We start from the raw sequence: 12,895 nt of genomic DNA, 5'->3' as shown, positions 1-12,895 counted from the left end.
GTTTAAAAAAGTGAAGGAAAAAACAGAAAACAAAAAACAAAAAATGATGTTCTAAAAGTTTAAATCTAAAACTAAGAAGAAAAAACACAAAACACTTTTTTTCCCTAATAACTTTTAAATTATAATGCTCAATATTCTTGTAAATACAAAAGAAATAAAATTCCTCTAAAAAAAGGAAGAAATAGTTCTTTCTCTTAGAATTTCTTCTAATTCACATTAAGAAAGCAATCGAAATTTTAAGGAATTGAAAAATTTCTGTATAATTCTATAATGATAGATGTATGTAATTGTCCAAACCCATAGAACGCACAACACCAAATGAACCCTGACATAAATTATGGCTTTTGGCGATGTGTGTTAACGTAGGTTCATCAGCTGTAACAAATGTACCATGGGCAGGATATTCACAATGAGAAAGGCTATCCATGAGTAGGAGTAGGAGGTACATGGGAAATCTCTGTATCATTTTTGCTGTGAACCTAAAACTGCTCTATTTAAAAAAAAAAAAAAGTCATAAGAAAAGGAAAAAAAATTAACAAAAAGTCTCAGTATCACTGACCAAAACCTAACATTATGTTGCCAGTCTTCATGACATAAACGTGCTGAGGATGCTGAAGAGTAGATAAGTCTGTATTTCTAGAAATGGGTAAGTCAGTTTGTTGTACACACAGTAAAAAGACTAAAAAGGCTACCATTTTGCCTATTACGGCAATTTTATCAAGTCATATTTAGAAATGTTGCAAGATGCTAGGAAAGAATGTCACTGTTATTATCCTTCCAGATCTCTTCGAATAAAATGCAAGGCTTCTGGGACATTAATTTTTTCATGTCATAAAGTTTTGTATCGAGGAAAAACCAGGAAAATCATTCGCCCTTCGGCTTCTGTATTTTTATATCTGCATTCTGTCATATACACTTCCAGAGAATGAAAGTGTGTGTGATTGAGATGGAAATGATAAATATCATGACAACCCAAAGCAAACAAAAAACTATTGTAAGTATATTTTGAATTAAAATGTAAAAAGAGAACATATGTTAACATAACACTTTTCAATATGGCAATAGCAAATATTTATATTCACAATAATTTTCTCTGCCCAAAACTTACTTCCTCTGAACTGATTTGTTCATTTTACAATTTATATAACCGACCTTATATTTGTTTTTATGATTGATTGAGGACAGATGGAGGAAGTCTATGTTCACTTTACCTCAAGTTACATGTTTAAGTTCTTGCATTATTCACACATAATGCAATTTGGCATAATAATATCAAAAGAAACGAAAAATGAATAAAATGTAAAAATGTAAAGCACAGAATAAACTCTTACAGATACGTATGTTAACCTCTCAATCCCTGCTTTCTTAGTGGAGGTGAATGTTGTCTGCGAGGATGCCTGGCCCCACGGATCCATCCCCTTTGGGGTAATAATGGAAGCTTTTATCCAAGGCACCAGAAGGTTATCGTTAGGACATCTCACAGAATCAAACTTCCTCTTCTCACCAACCCTGACCTGTTTATAAACGTTTCAAAATTTCCAATTTACAACACAGTTCAGACACTCATGAGAAACAGTAATGAAATGGATTTCAGTAGTCGGTTTATCAATAAGTAATTCAATGCAAAGTCCAGCTGATGTTGCAGGTTCTATTTTATACGTGTGGCAAACGTTTTTCTTTTCTTTCCTCACACGGGAGTCATGAGTTTCTCCCGCTCCAGAGAGAATACGTATGTACAAATCAGAAACATTTTCTGTACCAGTAGTAAACATTCACGTTTGGACCGTGGCTCACACCTCGATGGCCATGTCTACGCCTGGTGATTTACCAAAGCATTTCTCCCCAACACACACCATTCTTTCTCTGAGCATGATGAGTGGTTCCTATCTGCCACATTACCGTTGAGGCACTCCACCTGAGCACATCGTGTAAGTCACAACACAGGAGGCCCCTTCCATAATCCATCAAGCCCTCAGATGAGACCACAGCCCCAGTTGGTACCTCGATCGAAGCCTAGTGAGAGGTCCTCAAGGAGCGCTCCCTGCTAAATTGTGTCTGGCATCCTGACCCACAGAAACGTGAGAGGAGAGATGGGGGTACTTTAAGCCACCAATTTTTGATGTGATTTATTGTACAATAAAGATAACTAAGATAATAATGGTCTAGGAACCCTGTCTCCTCCTTTACCAAGTGACCATATAAAACATTACATTTAATACATGGAACCAGCTGCACTTATGTCACATACGGATGTATTATCTACACTGCTACTAAATCATGTAAGGTAAATCTGTGAAAAAAAAAAATGCATTTCCTAATTTATTTCAAATGTATCCCTACTCTCTTGACTATTGAAACCTTTAGTTAACCTTATGTGTGTCAGCATATTCTAAATATTTATTAAGACCATATTTTTAATGTAAATTTTTCCCTTCTAGAGGTACTTTATCTTTTCGGGTCTTGTCACGTGACAAGTTAGAACAGCACTGTTTGCAGGAGACAACAGTGAGCCCTGAAGGAGTCTGTTTTCAAGGCCGGCCACTAAAAGCAGCTGAAAGTGTTTTTGAGGCAGGATTGTGTCTTAAAAACCATTCATAATTTCAGATTTTTTGTAGTGCTTCTCAAAATAGTGTTAAGGAAAACAAAAAAAAACATAGAGTGGGATTAGGGTCTAGGTCCTAAAGGAAAATGTCGCTAAGTGCAATGGAGGGTATTTTAATTTAAACATATAAGTTCATACTTGTAAAAGTTAAAATTTAAAACTTTCACATGATAATGTGTAATGCAAACCTTCAAACACACCTATCCGAGATAACTTACCAAAGGACCTTTCTGTCGTCAGGACACTGAGTAATAGTTGACAAATTAGTACTTCCTGCAAGAAATATTTCATAGAAATCATTTTTGGCAATTCTGTGAAAGTTGGTAACGTATTAAATTGTTTCAGGGAAACTCATAATCATTTCTCCTTTTAATAGTTCTCTTTAAGATACTTTCTTCTTAAAAAAAAAAAAAGCAAGCCATTTATCACTGCCATGTTTTGATGGAAGAGGGTGGGCGACGGTTCTCACATACAGAAGGCTGCCCTTCAAGTAGCTAAAGCAGTTAAAGGACCTCCACGATATTTTCATGTCTTTTTTGATGACAGAGCTCATAAAAGTAGCTTTTTTGTCTATTTAAAGACTAAGCCACTATGTAGCACTATAGCTGAAGAACTGACTAATGGTGGGTTAATGCACCTCTGAAACGTAGACATGGAAAAGCATGAAAATAGATTTCACTGTGGCTTTTCCATATTTAAGATATGTAATTACAAGCAACTCATTGTCTTTGCTGTCAGATGGATAGGCTTGTCATGACTGCTCCGGTAGGTAACATAAAATTGTTGCAGGCACCTTGCTCATGCTTAGAAATTGTTAGTTTCCTCTGCTGAAAGCAAATATTTTGCTTGCTAATACCAGAAAGATTAGATGGTGCTGCAAATGGACTCAAACCAATACGCTTTGAAGCTTCGGCGAGAGGAGGAAGATGGGTTATGTGGCCCACTCATTCCCTAGACCGTAGCGAAGGCCGGGGACGGGTTCTGGGTGAACTGTCCGCCCCGTACTCCACTGCAGCGCCGGCAGGAGGGAAGAGGGTATCCCAGACATCTGCGTGGCCTGGAAAGATCTCAATGCCCTATTTTCCTCCCATCGCCCTGACGGCCTCAGCACCGCTACCCATCTGGGGGTCACCGGGTCCGGCCCAGGCTGCTATTGACCCCTGTTTATAGCGTAAGAAGCTAAGACTCCCGGATCATCCTGCCACATGACTTTACCACCATAGAGCTGTACCCATCCACTGTCCTTCCCGGAATAGTCAATCAATGGCAAAATTCCTCCCAACAAGGTTTATAAGCATGTTACCCAGTCTCTTGTTCTAATCAAACTTAGCTCTCCCTGAGCACACTGCTTCGCAAGCAGCCTTTCAAGTGTCTCTTCCTCTGTCACACCTCTAGAAGTGACAGTCTCTTGGTCTCAGCTATCTCATGCATAACCCTTCTTGATGCAATCATCTACAGAACCCGGTCACTTTTCCCCTCATATTTTGAAAGCGTTAACTTATTATGCTGCTACTCGCTGCAACAAGACTTCCCAGGCCTCTCCAAGAAGCTCTTGTCATAATTCTTAATGTCTACATAGATGATCAGAGTACTTTGAAATCTGCTCCCCGAATGCTCTTCTCAACGGCATGAAGCCTTGCACCATTCCCTGGAATTTGCCATCGCCAATAACTATTTAGGATCTTATTTTGAAATGTATTTAGGGTCTTACCCATTTAGGATCTTATTTTGAAACATTACCCAACCTTCATTTTATTTTTCCATCTCACAACTCTCCAGCACATAATTCCGTTAATCGTCGACCGAAGAGGGACCTATGATTCATTTAAACATGCTATTTCCCCTCATCTACTACACTCTGGTTTGCTCACGCCACTGCGACCCTCTTGCTGGTCATCCCAAAGGCCGGCACTCTGATGCCTTAGGGCATTTGAATTTGCTCTTTCATCTCCTTAGAGTGCTTTTCCCCTTTAAAAGCCACATAGTGACTTGGAAAGACAGGTTCGCATTCAAGCAGGCTCAGTTCTACAGTAATGCAGAAAAAGGGACTATGCTAGAAAAGCGAGGATAGAGTCCTCCATTCAGTTGTTGGGCAGTGGCAGCTGGGACCGGATGGTTTTAGATGTAGATGTCGTACAGAGAAGACACTGAGTTTCTGGGCTAACGAGAATCTTGCAAGGATCGATGTGCCTATATCCTCCTAGCAAAACTCATATACTGAATGCCATTCATGTCCCTCAATTTCACCATACTAATTCATGAAACATCTCGTGTTGGTTTCAATAGCAATATCTAATGGGCTGTTTGTGGCCACCTCTGGAGCGCATCTGCTTTTTAGGATGTTTTAGATACTCACTAAGCATGTCTGATGCATAGATTTCTGAAGTGGTATTTCAAAACTTAACTAAACAACATTAAAATATTGATTAAAGAAACTAACATACACTTAGATCACACCATGTATACCGTAGTATTTTATGGTGATGAACCAATCATTTTGATCTATGCCAGTTTTATTTGGAATCAACAGTAGCCAATGAGAAGTCAAAAAAGTGTCACCTATCAGATGTTTACTGAGGATATACATAATGTGTTGGTTTACATCTTCCAAGAAGCAGATAGCAAGATGGGATTAGATGTGCAAGCGTTGATTGAGGGAAGTATCTGGGAATGATGGATGTCAGAAGTAGCCGAGGAGAGCTGTCAGACCTCAATGCAAGCCCGATGCTTGTGAAGGCAGGTGGGAGGAAGGAGGACTGGGTAGGAGAGACTATGACTGCAGTACCATTCTGGTAAAGTTTTGGTTTAGCTCATGGTGGGTCTCTGACATAAAATAGCCCGTTAAGGGAGTCTGAGAGAAAAGAGCTTGTGCTAACGGTGCTATAGTTCAAAGTCTATCCTGATACTTTACAAGGCCAAAACTCAAAGTGTCAGAGTTTTGAGTCAGGAAAGGTTTATTAATCAAGTAGGTGCCAACTGAGAAGACAGGAGCCCTAGTGGTACCTGAAATCCATCTAAGGAAAGTACAGAGTTCAAGCTTCTTTCATGTCAAGGGAAGGGGAGATGGTAGGGGCAAGAGGTTACTGAGCACTGTAGACATCTGGGAGCCAGTGGGAGTCTGAGGAAGATTGTGCTAGTTAATGTGAGTCTTGTCACGTTCCCTGCAGATGGTTGATAAACACTGCGTACTTCCCTTATCTTCTTAAGCCACAAGCAGAATTCCTCTAATATTTAGTGTATTTATATGTAAGACTAAGCACAAACTATTAGCCTGAAGGCCATGGATATAGTGAAAGCTTGAACAAGATGGAGTCAGAAGGACCGAGCTTTTCACCCTGTTACAGTAGCGCTACCATGGCCAGTCACTGGCTGTGAGCATCCTTGGGACATCATGAACACGGTACCAATATACCAATATGGTGGTGAATCCAGACTCCTGAAAGCTATCAGTGGGGACGGCCAGTCACCTATGTTTACCATAGTAAGAAATCCTATCGGAGAACCTCATGGTCACCACAATGATTATACATACTTAAGAGTCTGCACAAAGGTTTTCTGTTTTTTTTTTTAATTATTACTTTTTGCCTTATCAGAAATGCATAGAAACTTATAAATATTAAATATCAAGTATTATTTTTTGGTAGATTTTGTAATATCATGTCATTTACTTGATCATCATTTGACTTATATGAGCAGCACAGACGGAAAAAGAATAATCAGAATGTATCCTCGTCATTGTCTGTCTTGCACATACCTTTACCTGGAACTCTGCCAGGAGGATGGGACGTCCTAAATTGATTGTCTTGGCTCCCTGCTACTGCCGATCATCAATTCACATCTAAAACTCTAGCGAATCAACTGGGGTCACACTCCTTTTCTGCTGAAGCATGGGGGGATAAGCAGCAAAACTCTCTCCACTTAAGCATGTTTTGGGCTAAAACAAAAGATGTATAAGCTATGAATGTGTCTTTCTTTAAAGGAGAATTCTACTTTGAAGGAGATTAAAATGTAGACATGATAAACTTGAAGAATCTAAAAAGTTTGGATTTCCCTTGAACCTCAGGAAGACGAGCACTTAAATTTTCCTAAATCCCCCATCCTATGCTTCCTCCATTTCTGATCCAGCTATTCCATTTCCAAGTTTTTGCCTATGCCACAATTGTGTATTTCTTATAATTTTGTTAGATAGTAAGTATCGTCAAAGTTCTCTCTCTACAGGCAATGGAACTTTCATTAACTTGCTCTTCAAATTGAAATGATTATAGTGCACTTCACAAAGGTATACAAACCGAAGTTTCTGTATATGAGAATAAATGTCTTCTTTTATTAGTTTGGATGTTTGCACTTGAACTCTACAATTACATAAAAGGCATTTGACTTAGTTGGGTGGCACAAAGAATTAAATTGCTCTAATGGCATCCAGAATATTCAATAAAGTATCAAAAACATGAAGGCTTATAAGACACGATAAAGGCAGTTCTGTATAACAAGCTCTGACATTTCTCGTTTGTAGTGAGCCGTCTATCTGAGCTTTGCCAACTCGAAACTGCAGGATAATACAACGCAATGCACTCAGAGGTTTTATAACACTCAGGGGTTGTTTTCAAGTATTTTCATATTAAAATTACATCTGATGTAAATAGTCAAGATTAAAAGTAAACTTATTCTCCAGGAAATTATTTCAATGGTGTGGAGGAAAAAATATTGGGTGTTTATTTTATGCAAAAGCTGAAATTTCAGATATAAATCCATTCATATGAGTGAATGTATATAATGTTACTGAATCACAACCTCATTTACAGGTAACCATTACAAATACATAGTAAATCAAAGGGCAATTGAAAAGTTTTAATGTTAAAAATCTGGTCAATTAAAATTTATTTGGCATATGATTTTATTGGAGAAACATATAACATTATCTTAATTAAAAAGCTGGTAGTCTCTTGATAAACTACATTTAACTTCACTGCTGAAAACTGTTTTGATCTTAGTAAATTTTTGCTTTTGCTAAATATTACTTAAAAAATCAATTTAGTTCCTAGGAAGCAACTTACTTACGGAGACTGATTTATGTCCGAGCACTTACTTTTTTTTCCATTTCAATACATTTTATAGCAAATCCCAAGAGAATTTTTACATTAACAAAATCTGTAGCAAAAGTGTCTCTAACCTAAACCAATGAAGTTGTTTTCTTCACCCATAAAGCTGATAAATGCAAGAAAGCTAATTTTTTGTTCCAAGCTCTCTTAGTAGGTATTTCTGCAACATGATAACCACTGCTTCACTGGTTGCTTCTCAATAGGAAAAAGACTTGAGTGTGAAATGCAGTAGGTTTCTGTGATTTAAAGCAACATTGTTACTAGGAGAAAAAGTATGCAAAATATGTTACTTCAACATTTTTGCAAACTTGCTACATCATACAAGGGATTGTGGTTGCTGATTTATACTCAAGTTCATAGTACACTCTGTCGTCTTTTTGTAATAAAAATTTCCCTTCCCTATGACTGTATTTTCCTTAATAGAACTACAAAAGAATGGGTCCTATGTGAATAGTTTATTCTACATGTAATAACAATTAAAGAGGTATGTCTGGATAAAGTTATTTATTATTAGACTATGACTAATGCTTAAATAAAATGGAAAATAGTGAATAAAAATATGCGATTTCCTCCCTGCGTTTTGAGCAATGTTCAATAAATGGTTGCATCTATCAGGATAGACTAAATCAGGTTGTAGTTAAAAAAAAACCTATAAAACCTTAGTGGCTTACAAACAAATGGTTCCTTCTCCTAAAATTGCATTTTATGGAGGTTAGCTGGGACTTTGCTCTGCGTATACTTTCTCCAGAACTCAAGTGATCAGGGCAGATATTTTATTGAATTGTTGCCCGTTGTCAGGGTCGCCTGAAGAAAGACTGATGGCTTGTGTACTGGTTCTTTAATTTTACAAGTGTACCTGACAAATGTCACTTCTGCTCACATTTTATGGGTCTTCAATGGAGCAGGGCAGTGAAATCATATTAGTTTCTCAAAAGGAGAGCCAGCAATATTGGAGGGACAACCCCGATGATACCACGGGCTATCTACCTGTGCTCCAAATATGCGGTCCTTATTCCTCTAGGGAACAATGCAGAATGCTCACATAGCCACTGTGTTCCGGCCCAAATCGCAGGAACTCTAGTGACATCTATTTTCTTTTTTTTTTTAAATTTTCATGTCCAGATATAAGTTCTCTTGGTCTAGAGACATACATATTTGAAAGACGACTTTTCTCAAAACTCAAACAATGTGCAATGACAAAATAGGCAGAGAACCCACAATAAACTCTGCACTTGGAAAGGCCACTGAGTGCACGGAGCAGTCACAGGTAGCAGCCACTCTGAACACCCTCCTGCGAGCATCGCCAGGTCCCTTACAGTGGACGTGGGAAATGCTCCAGGGTTAGGCTCTAACCCTGCTCCCCAGCGGGGTTCCCTAATCAATGTTTCTCTGCAGATGTTGGTGTCATATTCTGGCAGTTTCTTTTTATTCACTATTCTCCCTGACCACGCACGCCTACATCGGGTTGGAGACGATACATGGGGGTTATTCAGCTTTCTCAGCTCATTCCCTGCCTCTAGTCACCTGGACCAAAGGGACATCTTGTCTTAAATGCTCACAGTTTATGTTGGTTCAGGAGTGGCTGTGATGGATATTCTGGCATTACAACTCTCTCAAGAAACGAGTCGGCCTCTCGTTTATTTGATTCTAATCAGATCCACATGTCAAAAGGTACACTCACGTTTCTTAATCCTTCTTAAATCTACTTCCTGAATTTGCTGTGTATTTTATATTCTCATTCCTACCCCAACCATGATGGGGTTTGTGGTAGGCAGAGTTCTAAAAAAGAATTTTTTTTTTTTTAGACAGGGATTAAAATTGAATGCATATGAAAATAGTTGCATTGGGTGACATCAAATAACCTTATCTAAATGGGCACTGAAGCGCTGACTGTCTATTACCAGACACCAATACAATACTCTGAAGATTAGTTAGATATTTCAAAAGGTAGCCAGAAGATGTAAATTTTCGCAAACCAGAAAGGTTGAACTGTTGACCTTATTTCTTTTTGTTAATATTGTCATAATTATTGTTTCAGGTTGTATAAGAAAATAAGTTTCTAGTATAGAATTTTCTTTAGTTAGTTATTTGAACTTAAACCAGTGATTTACAGTTTTGGATTTTACTATTTTATCTTTAACATTACTGCCACATATTATAATAAAAATTGGAAAGGTAGAAAAATTTTTATCATGTTTTTCACACGGAACTATATTATAGTTGTAAATTAAGCCAGATGCTAAATCTGTCATATCACATACCTAAATACATGAAAATAAGCATGGTAAAAATATAGATCATACAAAATATAGATCATACAAAACATATTTACTTAAATATGTTTTCACCATTTGTTTATTTTTACTGTTGTTTTAAAATGATTAAATTGTGAGATTAAGCTTGATAGTTAATATTATTTGGCTCACTGAAACTTCCTATCTAGACGCTTTCCAATAATTAAATAAGAACCAAAAATGTGTTTAAAAGGTTAAGACTGCTCTCTATTTAAAAAAAAAAATTCAAAGATAAAATTTTTAAAATGCTGAGAAAATATCCAAAGAAATACAATTGAATTATAGTAATGGTATAATATCAGATGAAATAAGTAGAGAAGTGTACTCTACCTCTTCAAAATTCAGCAAAAGATTGTGTAAGCTAATACAGCTTACTTCTGTATTAATCGATTATCAGAACGCACCTGTGAAATTATAAGGTACTAGAATTTTTATTATTGGATGTAGTTAAGCTAAAAATTAAATTTCTATAATTGAGATAGAACAATTCCCATTATTCATTTTTCTTTAGGTGTTTTCTGTAGTTAGTGTTATTCAAGGATTTATTTGTTCCTTTTCAACTAAGTGTTTAATTTACTGGCATACAGTTTCTCATAATATTTCTTCAGCATAAAAGCTCAAGATAATAAGTACTTCAGAAGGCTAAGATAAATTCACAAATTAATGGACATCAAATGCATTCATTAAACTGTAAATTCCAGGCAAATAGTAGTTATCTTAGTGACTTGGTATGATATATCTAACTGATTAGAAACTAAGAACTATGCTTTCTAAGACGGGGTTCTGAACCTTGCACAATTGACATTTGGGCCTGGATACTTCTCTACTGTGGGGATTATCCTGGGCCTTGTCACATGCTTAGCAGCATCTCTGGCTGCCACTCCAGATGCTAGTAGCACCCTTTCTTCCCCAGTTATGAAAACTACATGTGTCTCCAAACACTGCAAATGTCCTCTGAAAGGCAAAGTTACTCCTGGTTCAGGACCGCTGCTCTAGGCTGAAGGATGAGATGATGTAGTGTATACATTATTTCTTAAGTAGACAAGAACTATATTATTATTCCATTAATCCGATTTCTTAAATAAAAAAGTTCAATACAAAGGCAAATTGGTCGTTCAAATGCCCTGTTTACAAAGAGATTTACATGAAGATTTTATAAAAGGAATTACATTTACATATCATGCTAAGGATAAAATGATACATTGTTTTGTTTTTGTTTATTTTTAAAGAAAGACTAGGAGTTAAATATTTGAACAATTAGCACTATTCACTTTGCCCCTAGGTTAAACTTTGAAAATACACACATGTATATTTAATATACCATTCTTAATGAAATAACTAATTAAATAACATTAGTCAAACAAACATTGCATGTGTGTATTCAGTATTTCAGAAAGCAAATGAGAATGAATTAATCTACAATAAACATGAAAAAATTGGAAATAAATATATGTTGAAGAGCATGTTTTAGAGATAAATTATTTTTTGGATAACATTTTGTTTCTTTCCCAAAGGAATGATATGTCTTGCTCTTAGATATGTTTGTAATGTAGACTATTGAAATCTGGAAAAATGCAGATTCTGAATGCTTCAGAGCCAAAAGAGAAATATGTTAACTTGGGTCTAGAATATTTTCCAAGGTAAAGTAAGAAGATCTGAGTTGACTGTAACATCTGAAACAACTAAAAATAAAGGATAAATTTATAAAACAAAGCTTTTCAGGTACCAGACACCAGATAGCACAGTACAGTGATTGCCACAGAACAGATAAGCATGTACACCCTGTGAGTGGACCAATTTGTTGAGTGGAGGGTCTTAAACATCTTTTCCTCAGGACTGATAAGCGTATACGTGAGTGGAAATTTCCTAAATCAGAGAACTGGTAACCTACAAGGAGCACAGGACTCACACAAGGCCAGGAATACATTATATCCTCAGCAGTGAGAGTGGAAAACTTATAATTCATGGAACAGGTAGAGAACCCAGAAGGGCATAGCCTCATTTTTAGTACTTAGCCCTTTACTTCATTGGTCCCATTTAAAAAACCTAAAAGCAAGCATGACTTGTTCTAACCACGCCCTCCAGAGCCTGACCCTCCATACCTGACCACAGACTCAAAACTAGGATTTGGGGATAAATAAACTATCACCTAGGGTCTTTTGAGATAATCTGTGTTTCTACCTGGATGACTCTATTTTCTCCCAATCGCCAGGGACCATTTAAATTTTTGTTTCTGCCTGGTCCCTATAGGCTTATGTAGCTCTTCTTCCCCACTGTGTCACCTTGCAGTGCTCACTGGTGCTCAGAGAGCCATCGGCACAAGCATCTCTACTTGTAAATGGTGGGCTTTCCTTGGTTGAACATCAAAAGAAATGCTGAAGCCTCGACAGGGCAACCTGAGTACAAAACTAAAACTTGGCCATCACAGAACAGGGGCCCGAGGACTGTTTATGTCCGTAGCACCCAGGACCCAGCAAAAGCCTCAACCTTCTCAAACACAGGTGTCCGGGTGACGCTGCAGAGATGATGGCAGAAGAGAGCTGACCGGATCTGTCTGTCCGCTTTCTCGTGTTAAGGAAGACCATGACAGATAATGACCAATGAAGACACACAGCGGCACCGAGAACGCGAGCGGCCGCCACCTCCACTTCATCGCGACTCTGCCACGGAGACGCGGAGCTTCGGGCAACGCTGCTCATACCTAAAACAGGTCTCCTTCAGGTGACCTCCCTAGCTTGCATCTAACAAACTCCTTTTTCTCCCAAACTGGGAGCTGGATTTCATTGTCATTTTCGGACAATCTTGGAAGTCTGAAGTTGAGGAAGGAGTACTTGCAGGCCAAGAATGACATTTCCGATGTGAGAAGCAATGTAATTGCAAAGTCACACACATCAATCCTG

The 12,895-nt window shown here is 37.6% G+C and overlaps 1 protein-coding gene across 3 annotated transcripts in view; it reads right to left on the bottom strand.

Annotated features, from left to right (window-relative positions):
- Positions 1–12,895, bottom strand: part of CDH19 (cadherin 19) — a 159,212-nt gene that overhangs the window by 60,220 nt on the left and 86,097 nt on the right. Inside the window, exon 1 of one of the 3 annotated variants that reach the window (XM_039839959.1) lies at positions 2,821–2,876. The exons of the other annotated variants lie outside the window; for them this stretch is intronic. The gene's annotated coding sequence lies outside the window, so the exon portion shown is untranslated. Of the gene's footprint in view, positions 1–2,820; positions 2,877–12,895 lie in introns of those variants that run through there. 3 annotated transcript variants of the gene reach the window in all.

The sequence above is a fragment of the Pteropus medius genome, unplaced genomic scaffold (genome assembly GCF_902729225.1).
Source record: "Pteropus medius unplaced genomic scaffold, Ma_sr-lr_union100, whole genome shotgun sequence".
Taxonomy (NCBI): domain Eukaryota; kingdom Metazoa; phylum Chordata; class Mammalia; order Chiroptera; family Pteropodidae; genus Pteropus; species Pteropus medius.
This window is presented reverse-complemented; position numbering and strand designations above follow the sequence as displayed.